The sequence below is a fragment of the Tripterygium wilfordii genome, chromosome 10 (genome assembly GCF_013401445.1).
Source record: "Tripterygium wilfordii isolate XIE 37 chromosome 10, ASM1340144v1, whole genome shotgun sequence".
Classification (NCBI taxonomy): domain Eukaryota; kingdom Viridiplantae; phylum Streptophyta; class Magnoliopsida; order Celastrales; family Celastraceae; genus Tripterygium; species Tripterygium wilfordii.
The window spans coordinates 7,185,448-7,199,014 of NC_052241.1; the positions used below are offsets into that span (position 1 = coordinate 7,185,448).

At 42.4% G+C, this 13,567-nt stretch overlaps 12 non-coding genes and 6 pseudogenes across 12 annotated transcripts; all 18 read right to left on the bottom strand.

Moving 5' to 3' along the window:
- Positions 1–1,759: 1,759 nt before the first annotated feature.
- LOC120008158 lies at positions 1,760–1,878 on the bottom strand. Its single transcript, XR_005470331.1, has one exon. It is a non-coding gene; the product is annotated as a 5S ribosomal RNA (ribosomal RNA).
- Positions 1,879–2,111: 233 nt separating this feature from the next.
- LOC120008206 lies at positions 2,112–2,230 on the bottom strand. Its single transcript, XR_005470379.1, has one exon. It is a non-coding gene; the product is annotated as a 5S ribosomal RNA (ribosomal RNA).
- A 233-nt stretch (positions 2,231–2,463) lies between these two features.
- Positions 2,464–2,582, bottom strand: LOC120008191. Its single transcript, XR_005470364.1, has one exon. It is a non-coding gene; the product is annotated as a 5S ribosomal RNA (ribosomal RNA).
- Positions 2,583–2,818: 236 nt separating this feature from the next.
- LOC120008261 lies at positions 2,819–2,937 on the bottom strand (annotated as a pseudogene).
- A 234-nt stretch (positions 2,938–3,171) lies between these two features.
- LOC120008228 lies at positions 3,172–3,290 on the bottom strand. The gene has a single exon (XR_005470400.1). It is a non-coding gene; the product is annotated as a 5S ribosomal RNA (ribosomal RNA).
- Positions 3,291–3,524: 234 nt separating this feature from the next.
- On the bottom strand, positions 3,525–3,643 carry LOC120008161. Its single transcript, XR_005470334.1, has one exon. It is a non-coding gene; the product is annotated as a 5S ribosomal RNA (ribosomal RNA).
- A 233-nt stretch (positions 3,644–3,876) lies between these two features.
- Positions 3,877–3,995, bottom strand: LOC120008205. The gene has a single exon (XR_005470378.1). It is a non-coding gene; the product is annotated as a 5S ribosomal RNA (ribosomal RNA).
- Positions 3,996–4,229: 234 nt separating this feature from the next.
- On the bottom strand, positions 4,230–4,348 carry LOC120008227. Its single transcript, XR_005470399.1, has one exon. It is a non-coding gene; the product is annotated as a 5S ribosomal RNA (ribosomal RNA).
- A 232-nt stretch (positions 4,349–4,580) lies between these two features.
- Positions 4,581–4,699, bottom strand: LOC120008210. Its single transcript, XR_005470382.1, has one exon. It is a non-coding gene; the product is annotated as a 5S ribosomal RNA (ribosomal RNA).
- A 343-nt stretch (positions 4,700–5,042) lies between these two features.
- Positions 5,043–5,161, bottom strand: LOC120008283 (annotated as a pseudogene).
- Positions 5,162–5,395: 234 nt separating this feature from the next.
- On the bottom strand, positions 5,396–5,514 carry LOC120008262 (annotated as a pseudogene).
- Positions 5,515–5,748: 234 nt separating this feature from the next.
- LOC120008221 lies at positions 5,749–5,867 on the bottom strand. The gene has a single exon (XR_005470393.1). It is a non-coding gene; the product is annotated as a 5S ribosomal RNA (ribosomal RNA).
- A 234-nt stretch (positions 5,868–6,101) lies between these two features.
- LOC120008230 lies at positions 6,102–6,220 on the bottom strand. The gene has a single exon (XR_005470402.1). It is a non-coding gene; the product is annotated as a 5S ribosomal RNA (ribosomal RNA).
- A 234-nt stretch (positions 6,221–6,454) lies between these two features.
- On the bottom strand, positions 6,455–6,573 carry LOC120008257 (annotated as a pseudogene).
- Positions 6,574–6,807: 234 nt separating this feature from the next.
- LOC120008281 lies at positions 6,808–6,926 on the bottom strand (annotated as a pseudogene).
- Positions 6,927–7,160: 234 nt separating this feature from the next.
- Positions 7,161–7,279, bottom strand: LOC120008217. Its single transcript, XR_005470389.1, has one exon. It is a non-coding gene; the product is annotated as a 5S ribosomal RNA (ribosomal RNA).
- Positions 7,280–7,513: 234 nt separating this feature from the next.
- On the bottom strand, positions 7,514–7,632 carry LOC120008232. Its single transcript, XR_005470404.1, has one exon. It is a non-coding gene; the product is annotated as a 5S ribosomal RNA (ribosomal RNA).
- A 234-nt stretch (positions 7,633–7,866) lies between these two features.
- On the bottom strand, positions 7,867–7,985 carry LOC120008260 (annotated as a pseudogene).
- Between the last annotated feature and the right edge of the window lie 5,582 nt (positions 7,986–13,567).

Here is a 13,567-nt window from a genome sequence, read left to right on the forward strand (position 1 = left end):
ACGATTGCTTATGCTTGTAGGATTGCTCCTTGCGTTGGTTGTTGATTATATATGTTATTGTGTGTGGAGAATTAATGTGTGATTGTCAGGTGGCTTGAGGCCCTTCTTAGATTTGAGAATTTATTGATGATATGATTTGTTAGGTGGCCTGAGGCCCTGCTTAGACTAGAGAATTTATCCTTGATATGAATTGTTAGATGACCTGAGGTCTTGCCTAGGTGGTGATTATATTTGTGATATTACTGCGCATTTACTCCAGGTTGGCATCTTCCGTATTATGGGGAGGTGTTGTCAAAATTTTTGATGGTGTGATGATTGAATTAATTTGTGGTTCGATTTAGGCGGTAGCAAAAGTAACGCATTCCGAGTCAGGGCGTTACATTTTGGTATCGAAGCCAGGTTACGAAATATAGGATCTGTGTATGGGTCTAGGAAAGTGTGTATAGTATGTTAATGAGTCTCCAGTCCATGTCACGACCTCCACTTATTCGGTATGTATTCTTTCTCCATAAACTCTTGTTTGAGTTGTTTGTTGAATTGCATTATCTATGGTGATGCAGATGGACACTCGTAGGACGACTTGATCTTCTCGTACAGCGGAGGCCCTCGTGTCGAGGTGGTAGGATGACACGTACTACAAGGCATACTTCCAGTACACAGGAGTCGGTACTTGATTCTGATATAGGGGCATGGGAGGAGGGGATTGTGTAGGACAAGTCACATACAGGGAGTGGTCAGCAAGCGAGGACCACGGTTGTTCCACCAGGGCAGTTGAAGTAGACCCCAGGAGTGTAGGTGACCCTCCCTACTATTGAGGAGCCACCAACATCTATGAGGGATATTGTGGAGATAGTGAGGTTACTAGCTCAGGTGGTACAGACTTAGATGATTAGGGTACCAATGGATCGTGGTTAGAGGTAGGTTTTAGGAGTTGATATTGAGGATAGAGTTGTGCCGAGGTTGTGACGAGAGTTATATGAGATGGAGCAGCTGCGTAAGACAAATCCCCCAGAGTTTTCTGGAGAGGGGGAGGGTTTTGAGGCTGGGGAGTGGTTGCGCCAGATGAGCAGGCGATTGGATACCTTGGCTATACCGGACAATAGGAGGATGATGTTGATCTCATATTATTTGAGGGGGATAGCTTTTGAGTAGTGGGATTCCTTGGATCAAAAGAAGAATGATTTGACTTGGGTGTCCTTTGAGTTATTATTCATACAACTATTTGTGCCACAGTCTTTCCAGGCGGATAAGGCCAAACGGTATCTTGATTTGGTGCAGACAACTAAGATGACAGTGTCACAGTATACCAAGAAGTATGAGGAGTTGTACAAGTATGGGAAGAAGTATGCTCCAGATGATGAAAGCAAAGCTGAGAAATATCGAGACGGTCTACTTCCAAGCATCTGTATGATGGTGATTGCTTCTAGGGTGAGGACTTATGATGAGACGGTGGATATGGCACTAGAGTTAGGGCGAGGAGAGCACAGAAGATATGGCACTAGAGTTAGTGCAGGTATGATCGCATCCGAAATTGTTTCTCAACGTTTATGTATATAACTCTTCCCTCCGCACGAGCTTACTGGCGCGCAGTGTTCCTTTCCGCTATCTCCTTTTTCTTGAATTGCATTTATTTCGCTCGTCTTTTTTAGAACTATGCGCTTGCAATGTACACAATGTCCACCCATAAAAAAAATACGCAAGTTGGAGGAGGAGAAGAATATGACAAAACGAAGTTACAATCGAGGAAAAAAAGCTGGGAGGGGTGCAACACGAGGACTTGCCAGGAGGTCACCCATCCTAGTACTACTCTCGCCCAAGCACGTTTAACTTCGGAGTTCTGATGGGATCCAGTGCATTAGTGCTGGTATGATCGCACCCGAAATTGTTTCTCAACGGTTCTGTATATAAACTCTTCCTTCCGCACAAGATTACGCGTGCACTGCGTTCCTTTCCGCTATCCCTTTTTTCTCGAATTGAATTTATTTCGCATGTCCTTTCAAGAACTATGCGCTTGCAAACTACCCAATGTCCACCCACAAAAAAAATACGCAAGTTGGAGGTGGAGAAGAATATGAGAGAACGAAGTTACGATCGAGGAAAGAAAAGGTGGGAGGGTGCAACACGAGGACTTGCCAGGAGGTCACCCATCCTAGTACCACTCTCGCCCAAGCACGTTTAACTTCGGAGTTTTGTTGGGATCCGGTGCATTAGTGCTGGTATGATCACACCCGAAATTGTTTCTCAACGTTTATGTAGATAAACTCTTCCCTCCGCACGAGCTTGCACGAGCACTGTGTTCCTTTCCGCTATCTCTTTTTTCTTGAATTGTATTTATTTCGCTCATCTTTTTGATAACTATGTGCTTGCAAAGTACACAATGTCCACCCACAGAAAGAATACGAAACTTGAACGAGGAGAAGAATATGAGAGAACGAAGTGACGATCCAGGAAAAAAAGGTGGGAGGGGTGCAACACGAGGTCTTCCCAGGAGGTCACCCATCCTAGTAATTCACTCGCCCAAGCACGTTTAACTTCGGAGTTCCGATGGGATCCGATGCATTACTGCTGGTATGATCGCACCCAAAATTGTTCCTCAACGTTTATGTTTATAAACTCTTCCTTCCACACAAGTTTGCACGCCCGCTGCGTTCCTTTCCTCTATCCCTTTTTTCTCGAATTGTATTTATTTCGCGCGTCTTTTCGAGAACTATCCGCTTGCAAACTACACAATGTCCACCCACAAAAAGAATACGAAAGTTGGAGGAGGAGGAGAAGAATATAGGAGAACGAAGTGAAGATTGAGGAAAAAAAGGTGGGAGGGGTGCAACACAAGGACTTTCGAAGAGGTCACCCATCCTAGCACTACTCTCGCCCAAGCAAGTTTAACTTCAGACTTCTGACGAGACCCGGTGCATTAGTGTTGGTATGATCGCACCCGAAATTGTTTCTCAACGTTCATGCTTATAAACTCTTCCTTCCGCACAAGTCTGCACGCGCGCTGCATTTCTTTTCGCTATCCCTTTTTTCTCGAATTGTTTTTATTTCGCGCGTCTTTTCGAGAACTATGCGCTTGCAAACTACACAATGTCCATCCACAGAAAGAATACGAAAGTTGCAGGAGGAGAAGAATATGAGAGAACGAAGTGACGATCGAGGAAAAAAAAGGTGGGAGGGGTGCAACACGAGGACTTCCCAGGAGGTCACCCATCCTAGTACTGTTCTCGCCCCAGCACGTTTAACTTCGCAGTTCTGATGGGATCCAGGGCATTAGTCCTGCTATGATCGCACCCGAAATTGTTTCTCAACGTTTATGTTTATAAACTCTTCTTTCTGCAAAAGGTTGCACACGCGCTGCGTTTCTTTCCGCTATCCCTTTTTTCTCGAATTGTATTTATTTCGCGCGTCTTATCGAGTACTTTGCGCTTGCAAACTGCACAATGTCCACCAACAAAAAGAATATGGAAGTTGGAGGAGGAGAAGAATATGAGAGAACGAAGTGACGATCAAGGAAAAAAAAGGTGGGAGGGGTGCAACACGAGGACTTCCCAAGAGGTCACCCATCCTAGTACTACTCTTGCCCAAGCACGTTTAACTTCGGAGTTCTGATGGGATCCGGTGCATTAATGCTGGTATGATCGCAACCAAAGTTGTTTCTCAACGTTTATGTTTATAAACTCTTCCTTCCGTACAAGCATGCACCGGCGCTACGTTCCTTTCCGCTATCCCTTTTTTCTCGAATTGTATTTATTTTGTGCGTTTTTTCGAGAACTATGGGCTTGCAAACTACACAATGTCCACCCACAAAAAAAAACTGAAGTTGGAGGAGGAGAAGAATATGAGAGAACGAAGTGACGATCGAGGAAAAAAAAGGTGGGAGGGGTGCAACATGAGGACTTCCCAGGAGGTCACCCATCCTAGTACTACTCTAGCCCAAGCACGGTTAACTTCGGAGTTCTGAAGGGATCCGATGCATTTGTGCTGGTATGATCGCACCCGAAATTGTTTCTCAACGTTTATGTTTGTAAACTCTTCCTTCCGCATAAGCTTGCAAGCGCGCTGCGTTCCTTTCCGCTATCCCTTTTTTCTCGAATTGTATTTATTTCTGGCGTCTTTTCGAGAACTATGCGTTTGCAAACTACACAATGTCCACCTACAAAAAAAATACGGAAGTTGGAGGAGGAGAAGAATATGAGAGAACGAAGTGACGATCGAGGAAAAAAAAGTAGGGATAGGTGCAACACGAGGACTTCCCAGGAGGTCATCCATCCTAGTACTACTCTCGCCCAAGCACGTTTAACATTGGAGTTGTGATGGGATCCGGTGCATTGGTTCTGGTATGGTCGCACCCGAAATTGTTTCTCAACGTTTATGTTTATAAACTCTTCCTTCCGCGCAAGCTTGCACGGGCCCTGCGTTCCTTTCCACTATCCCTTTTTTCTCGAATTGTATTTATTTCGCGCATCTTTTCTAGAACTATGCGCTTGCAAACTACACGATGTCCACCCACAGAAAGAATACAGAAGTTGGAGGAGGAGAAGAATATGAGAGAACGAAGTGACGATTGAGGAAAAAAAAGGTGGGGGGTGCAACACGAGGACTTCCCAGGAGCTCACCCATCCTAGTACTACTCTCGCCCAAGCACGTTTTACTTTGGAGTTCTGAAGGGATCCGGTTCATTAGTGCTGGCATGATCGCACCCAAAATTGTTTCTCAACGTTTATGTTTGTAAACTCTTCCTTCCGCATAAGCACCTTTAACTTCGGAGTTCTGATGGGATCCGGTGCATTAGTGCTGGAACGATCGCACACGAAATTGTTTCTCAACGTTTATGTTTGTAAACTCTTCCTTCCGCACAAGCTTTCACGCGCGCTGCGTTCCTTTCCGCTATTCCTTTTTTCTCGAATTGTATTTATTTCGCGCGTCTTTTCAAGAACTATCCGCTTGCAAACAACACAATGTCCACCCACAAAAAGAATACAAAAGTTGGAGGAGGAGAAGAATATAAGAGAAAGAAGTGACGATCGAGGAAAAAAAAGGTGGGAGGGGTGCAACACGAGGACTTTCGAAGAGGTCACCCATCCTAGCACTACTATCGCCCAAGCACGTTTAACTTCAGAGTTATGACAAGATCCAGTGCATTAGTCTTGGTATGATCACACCCGAAATTGTTTCCCAACGTGCATGTTTATAAACTCTTCCTTCCGCACAAGTCTGCACGCGCGCTGCGTTCCTTTCCGCTATCCCTTTTTTCTCGTATTGTATTTATTTCGCGCGTCTTTTTGAGAACTATGCGCGTGCAAACTACACAATGTCCATCCGCATAAACAATACGAAAGTTGGAGGAGGAGAAGAATATGAGAGAACGAAGTGATGATCGAGGGAAAAAAAGGTGGGAGGGGTGCAACACGAGGACTTCCCAATAGGTCACCCATCCTCGCACTACTCTCTCCCAAGCACGTATAACTTCGGAGTTCTAATAGGATCCAATGCATTAGTGCTGGTATAAGTGCACCCGTAATTGTTTCTCAACGTTTATGTTTATAAACTCTCCCTTCCGCACAAGCTTGCACGCGCGTTGCGTTCTTTTCCGCTATCCCTTTTTTCTCTAATTGTATTTATTTCGCGCAACTTTTTGAGAACTATCCGCTTGCAAACTACACAATGTCCACCCACAAAAAGAATACGAAAGTTGGAGGAGGACAAGAATATGAGAGAACGAAGTGATGATAGAGGAAAAAAAAGGTGGGAGGGGTGCAACATGAGGACTTCCGAAGAGGTCACCCAGCCCAGCACTACTCTCGCCCAAGCACCTTTAACTTTGGAGTTCTGATGGGATCCGGTGCATTAGTGCTGGAATGATCGCACACGAAATTGTTTCTCAACATTTATGTTTATAAACTCTTCCTTCCGCACAAGCTTGCACGCGAGCTGCGTTTGTTTCTGCTATCCCTTTTTTCTCAAATTGAATTTATTTCGCGCGTCTTTACGAGAACTATCCGCTTGCAAACTACACAATGTCCACCCACAAAAAGAATATGAAAGTTGGAGGAGCAGAAGAATATGAGAGAACGACGTGAGGATCGAGGAAAAAAAAGGTGGGAGGGGTGCAACACGAGGACTTCCCAGGAGGACACCCGTCGTAGTACTTCTCCCGCCCAAGCACCTTTAACTTCGAAGTTCTGATGGGATCCGGTGCATTAGTGCCGGAACGATCGAACACGAAATTGTTTCTCAACGTTTATGTTTGTAAACTCTTCCTTCCGCACAAGCTTGCACGCGCGCTGCGTTCCTTTCCGCTATCCCTTTTTTCTCGAATTGTATTTATTTCGCGCGTGATTTCAAGAACTATCCGCTTGCATATTACACAATGTCCACCCACAAAAAGAATACGAAAGTTGGATGAGCAGAAGAATATGAGAGAACGACGTGAGGATCGAGGAAAAAAAAGGTGGGAGGGGTGCAACACAAGGACTTCCTAGGAGGACACCCGTCGTAGTACTACTCCCGCACAAGCACCTTTAACTTCGAAGTTCTGATGGGATCCGGTGCATTAGTGCCGGAACGATCGAACACGAAATTGTTTCTCAACGTTTATGTTTGTAAACTCTTCCTTCCGCACAAGCTTGCACGCGCGCTGCGTTCCTTTCCGCTATCCCATTTTTCTCGAATTGTATTTATTTCGCGCGTCTTTTCAAGAACTATCCGCTTGCATACTACACAATGTGCACCCACAAAAAGAATTCGAAAGTTGAAGGGGGAGAAGAATATGAGATAGAGAAGTGACGATCGAGGAAAAAAAAGGTGGGAGGGGTGCAACACGAGGACTTCCGAAGAGGGCACCCATCCTAGCACTACTCTCGCCCACGCACGTTTAACTTCAGAGTTATAGCAAGATCCGGTGCATTAGTCCTGGGATGATCGCTCCCGAAATTGTTTCCCAACGTGCATGTTTATAAACTCTTCCTTCCGCACAAGTGTGCACGCGCACTGCGTTCCTTTCCGCTATCCTTTTTTTCTCGAATTGTATTCATTTCACGCATCTTTTCGAGATCTATACGCAAGCAAACTACACAATGTCCATCCGCATAAAGAATACGAAAGTTGAAGGAGGAGAAGAATATGAGAGAACGAAGTGACGATCGAGGAAAAAAAACGTGGGAGGGGAGCAACACGAGGACTTCCCAGGAGGTCACCCATCCTCGCACTACTCTCGCCCAAGCACGTATAACTTCGGAGTTCTAATGGGATCCAATGCATTAGTGCTGGTATGATTGCACCCGAAATTGTTTCTCAACGTTTATGTTTATAAACTCTCCCTTCCGCACAAACTTGCACGCACGCTGCGTTCCTTTCCGGTATCCCTTTTTTCTCTAATTGTATTTATTTCACGTAACTTTTTGAGAACTATCCGCTTGCAAACTACACAATGTCCACCCACAAAAAGAATACGAATGTTGGAGGAGGACAAGAATATGAGAGAACGAAGTGATGATAGAGGAAAAAAAAGGTGGGAGGAGTGCAACATGAGGACTTCTGAAGAGGTCACCCAACCCAGCACTACTCTCGCCCAAGCACCTTTAACTTTGGAGTTCTGATGGGATCCGGTGCATTAGTGCTGGAATGATCGCACATGAAATTATTTCTCAACGTTTATGTTTATAAACTCTTCCTTCCGCACAAGCTTGCACGCGAGCTACGTTTCTTTCTGCTATCCCTTTTTTCTCGAATTGAATTTATTTCGCGCGTCTTTACGAGAACTATCCGCTTGCAAACTACACAATGTCCACCCAAAAAAAGAATACGAAAGTTGGAGGAGGAGAAGAATATGAGAGATAGAAGTGACGATCGAGGAAAAAAAAGGTGGCAGGGGTGCAACACTAGGACTTCCGAAAAGGTCGCCCATCCTAGCACTACTCTCGCCCAAGCACGTTTAACTTCAGAGATATGACAAGATCCGGTGCATTAGTCCTGGTATGATCGCACCCGAAATTGTTTCCCAACGTGCATGTTTATAAACTTTTCCTTCCGCACAAGTCTGGAAGCGCGCTGCGTTCTTTTCCGCTACCCCTTTTTTCTTGAAATGTATTTATTTCGCGCGTCTTTTCAAGAACTATCCGCTTGCAAACTACACAACGTCCACCCACCAAAAGAATACGAAATTTGGAGGAGGAGAAGAATATGAGAGAACGAAGTGATGATTGAGGAAAAAAAAGGTGGGAGGGGTGCAACTGTTGGGTCTAAATTAACCTTACTAGCAAGTGTACTAGTCGGCGACTACAGCACAATGATAAGCAAGGGTCGAATCCACAGGGACGGTGTTATGTTTAATCCAAATGTATATTTGTATGTATATATGGACAATGCAAACAAAAGTAAAATTCAACTCAAGATTGTTTGGTTTGGTAATTCAACTAAAACAAGCAAAGAGCAAAGTGTTTTTGGTATTTTCTTAGAATTAGGATGCAACTAATGCAAATGAGATGATTTAACAAATATGAGATGAACACCAAGGCTTCGGAATCCCCCTTGGGAAATGACTTGGAATGACATAAATTTACACACATATTTGCTAATTCGGGCATAACGAATCCGTACCTAAGTCGGTTTTAGCGCACCTAAGCCAAATCTCCCTAAAATCGATTACTAGCCATCTTATTGGTCTAGGTCGGATATTCCTAAATACATTCTAGCCATCTTATTGGTCTAAACATGCATAGGAATTCATGGAGTTCTATGGAGATTAGGATTCATACAAATTGTCACCTAATTAAAGGGAGACACATTCATAATCAAGTGTTTCAAGAAGCATAATCTACTTGACATATTATTGTCTAAGCAAATTCTCCAAACAATTTCATCCAAAAACCTAAAGTGTTGGCCAAACACCACAAGCATGAATAAATTGCAATCAAACATAGAAACACAATATTTATACCCAAATCAACTCATATGTATGTAAATCAAGTCATAAACAAAGTCATCAAACCCAAGGCTTCATCCTAGCCTTGGCACAAGAGATTTAGTTACACATAATGAGAGGAAAACACAAGAGAATAGATGAGAAAGGCATGAATAAACCCAATGTGTTGAGTAGATCCAAGTGGAGTTGAAGAATCTCTCCTCCTAGCTCCAAGAATCACCTTCCCCCTCTGTTTTCGCTCCCCAGAAAATCAGTTCTAGGTTAAAAAGTCTCCCGTAGCTCGAACAAATCGCGACTTAAAACACCTCAGAAAATTGCTTTTCACGCCTAGGCGTGCACAACTTAAAATTCAAGTCCAACTCTCTGGACTGGGCGTGCAGGAGTGATCCTGGGCGTGCACAATTTGTGCGCCTAGGCGCGCCACGCCTAGGCGCGTTACCCCTAGGCACATGATTCAAATGACCATAACTTCTCCATATGACCTCCGATTTGCATGATTTTAGATTCTACGGAAAGCTTGAGATGTCTAGTTTCCAATGCCTTTTGTTGCGCTCAATTCCAATAACGTGACAGAAAGTTATGACTATTTGAACACACGAAGGTCGGTGGACATTTTCTTCAATTCAGCCCTTTTTCCGTCGCTTTTCATCCAAACCGCAATCAACCTATCAAAATACAAATCAACACATAAATACACTCATTATTTATCAAAAGAAAGCTTAAGAGGGGGATATTTCTACCAAAAACAATAGGTATCATCATAACTATCAAACACCCCACACTTAAACCTTACTTGTCCTCAAGTAAAACTAAACAAAGTACATCTACCAACTAACATCCTAACTCACTAACGCAGGAATCGCGATTGCATTTAGCATATGCAACAAGCCGTTAAACCCCTAGGTGTCCCTAGTGGAGGAGTTTTGTCTCCTGAGGGCTTACAAGAACGACACCCACAAACGTTTCAAGATAAGTCAAATCAAACATATGGGAGGGAAATCACTAGAATCGAAACAATATACATCAATGCCATGCAATCAAAAAGATGTGGAGACCCCACACTTCATCCAAACATATACTCAATGAAGATTATTCGTCTACTCAATCACTTCGTCTACATTAAGTGCGTGCAAAGAAGAAATGTATAATTATTTGGCTTCCAAGAGTTCATAGGCGCCAAACATAGTCACATTCCAAGAATTCCAAGAACAGTCAAGTAGTAATACCAAGGCACTTTTATTTATATACATACTTCTCTTCTTCTTCTTCTTCTCTTTTTTTTTTATTTTTTATTTTTTTTTTATTTTCATCTTACTAGGCCCGTGCAATGCTCACTCCTTTAAGCTTTCTAGTCAACCCATGTAACAAGTTCTCAACCAATGACTCCCAACCAGTTGGTTTAGGGCATTATGTGATAAAGCACACCTCGGATCAATCACTCGAGTTGAAAAGGCTTCGAAGTTAAGCTAGCCTAGGATGTTCATCAAGATTGTCTTACCTTTTTACGCGAAACTCGAGTTGGTTAGACAAGAGCCCCGGTTACTCAGCAAGATCACAAGAGCGGGACATGCTTTTATTCATCATCAATTTTATTTTTTTTAACATGCATGTAATTAACTAGTGCCAAGAATATCACTAACACGGTGTTCTAGATCATCTTAAAGAAAGTCCACATTCAACATCTATTCACCCAAGTCATACCCCACAAGCATACATTCTTGTGCAAGTGAATTCAAGTGATTATGCAATAGAGTAGACGTCAAGCATATAGAAGGATATGATGGGTTCCACAAACCAAGATTAGCTGCATTTCAATATAGCACTCAATTCAACAGAAAATTCCCATAAATATGCAAGATTCAAGCACTAAATTTTATTTTATTTTATTTTTTTTTTAAATTTTCAATTTCTTTGTTTTTTTTTTTAAATTCAGCTACTATAAAAATCATGTGAAATTTTGCACAAGATAATCCATATGCAGTCCACCACCCCACACTTTAAAGAATGCATTGTCCTCAATGCAAAACATAACAATGTAATAATGCACTAAAAAGAGGACAAGTTGAAACAATACAACCTGGGGGTTAGAGTCATGCATCGAGTGGATTGGGGTGCTGGCCTGGCCACAATTCTTCAATGTCTATATGCATCCTCCTCTTGTCTTCAGCTAGACGAGATCCACCACTTTGCAGTGGCTCAATAAATAGGGCACAAACATCCTTCTTTGATGTGCCCATCAAAAAGATTCTATCTCTAAATTCCTTTGGCCCTCTTGGTTGAAATTGTAGTTTTCCATGCCAATGGAAGAGATATTTTGAGTAGAGGGGAAGCTTCTTCAATGATCTTGCAATGTAGCTCTCCATGCTTTGTTGAAGCTTCCATTTTTTCTTTGTTGGCAAAATTTCCTCCAGGATTTGCATTATGGAAGCACTGAGATTTACATTAAGCTCTTCAACTCCAATAAAGTCAATGAATTGTGCTTCAAATGGTGATAGCACCTGATTGTGGAGTGTGGTATCCTCATGCCTCTCTACAAAGTTATCATATTCTGCCTCCACCTTATCATCATACTTGTTCTCCAAATCTTCAGCTTTCAAATTTTTTTCGGAATCGACAAGAGCTTTCTCTTCTATATCTTGCTCAACCCATGTAGGTCCATTAATTTCTTGTTCGATTGAAACTATCTCACATTCTGCAGCTGATGGAGACTTCTCTGATTCTTCTAAATCAATGCCCTCCTTCATTGGTGGATCCATCTCCGAAAGTGAAGTGAGAAGCATTATCTCATACTCCTCTTCATCCACATAATTATACTCAATTTTTCCTCTAAGCTCCAACTTTTTGTCATTGCTTAATGTAACTGCTTGAGTTGTCTCACATATATCTTTCCCCTCACTTGTTTTCATCATAGGTTGGCAAAGCTGATTTTTGTTTGATACCATCCTATGCGTTGCCTCTGCTAAATTTTGGGTACTCACATTTAAGGAATCGAGTATGTCATCCAAAGATGACTCATGTCTTTGCTCAGGCGGTGGTGGTGAAGCCCATTGACACATCTCCTCTCTACAAGCTTGAGTGTTTGCTTTCAACTTTTGGGTACTCGTAACCAATGCATTTAGTATGTCTTGTAGAGATGAGTCTTGTGCTTGCTCAAGCAATGGTGGTGGTGTTGCTTGTGTAGGAACAAATTGATGCTGGTAGTTGTTCCATAGGAATTGAGGTCGTTCACACCTTCCAGAGTTATAAGTGTTGGAGAAGGAGTTGCATGGTGGATATGGGGCATGGTTTGGAGGAGTTGTCCTTGCATTATATCCTTGCAAATATAAGCTCGACCCATAAAAACCTGCTCCCTGATAAGCACATGGTGGAGGATATTCCATCTCGAAGCATATGCCAACAAAAGAAAAATTAGTTAACAAATATTATGTACAAACAAAGGAAAAAAAAAATTATGGACAAATAACAAAAATGGATCAAACGTAAGCTACCATCCCCGGCAACGGCGCCATAAACTTGTTGGGTCTAAATTAACCTTACTAGCAAGTGTACTAGTCGGCGACTACAGCACAATGATAAGCAAGGGTCGAATCCACAGGGACGGTGTTATGTTTAATCCAAATGTATATTTGTATGTATATATGGACAATGCAAACAAAAGTAAAATTCAACTCAAGATTGTTTGGTTTGGTAATTCAACTAAAACAAGCAAAGAGCAAAGTGTTTTTGGTATTTTCTTAGAATTAGGATGCAACTAATGCAAATGAGATGATTTAACAAATATGAGATGAACACCAAGGCTTCGGAATCCCCCTTGGGAAATGACTTGGAATGACATAAATTTACACACATATTTGCTAATTCGGGCATAACGAATCTGTACCTAAGTCGGTTTTAGCGCACCTAAGCCAAATCTCCCTAAAATCGATTACTAGCCATCTTATTGGTCTAGGTCGGATATTCCTAAATACATTCTAGCCATCTTATTGGTCTAAACATGCATAGGAATTCATGGAGTTCTATGGAGATTAGGATTCATACAAATTGTCACCTAATTAAAGGGAGACACATTCATAATCAAGTGTTTCAAGAAGCATAATCTACTTGACATATTATTGTCTAAGCAAATTCTCCAAACAATTTCATCCAAAAACCTAAAGTGTTGGCCAAACACCACAAGCATGAATAAATTGCAATCAAACATAGAAACACAATATTTATACACAAATCAACTCATATGTATGTAAATCAAGTCATAAACAAAGTCATCAAACCCAAGGCTTCATCCTAGCCTTGGCACAAGAGATTTAGTTACACATAATGAGAGGAAAACACAAGAGAATAGATGAGAAAGGCATGAATAAACCCAATGAGTTGAGTAGATCCAAGTGGAGTTGAAGAATCTCTCCTCCTAGCTCCAAGAATCACCTTCCCCCTCTGTTTTCGCTCCCCAGAAAATCAGTTCTAGGTTAAAAAGTCTCCCGTAGCTCGGACAAATCGCGACTTAAAACACCTCAGAAAATTGCTTTTCACGCCTAGGCGCGTTGTTTTCACGCCTAGGCGCACCACGCCTAGGCGTGATCCTAGGCGTGCACAACTTAAATTCAAGTCCAACTCTCTGGACTGGGCGTGCAGAAGTGATCCTGGGCG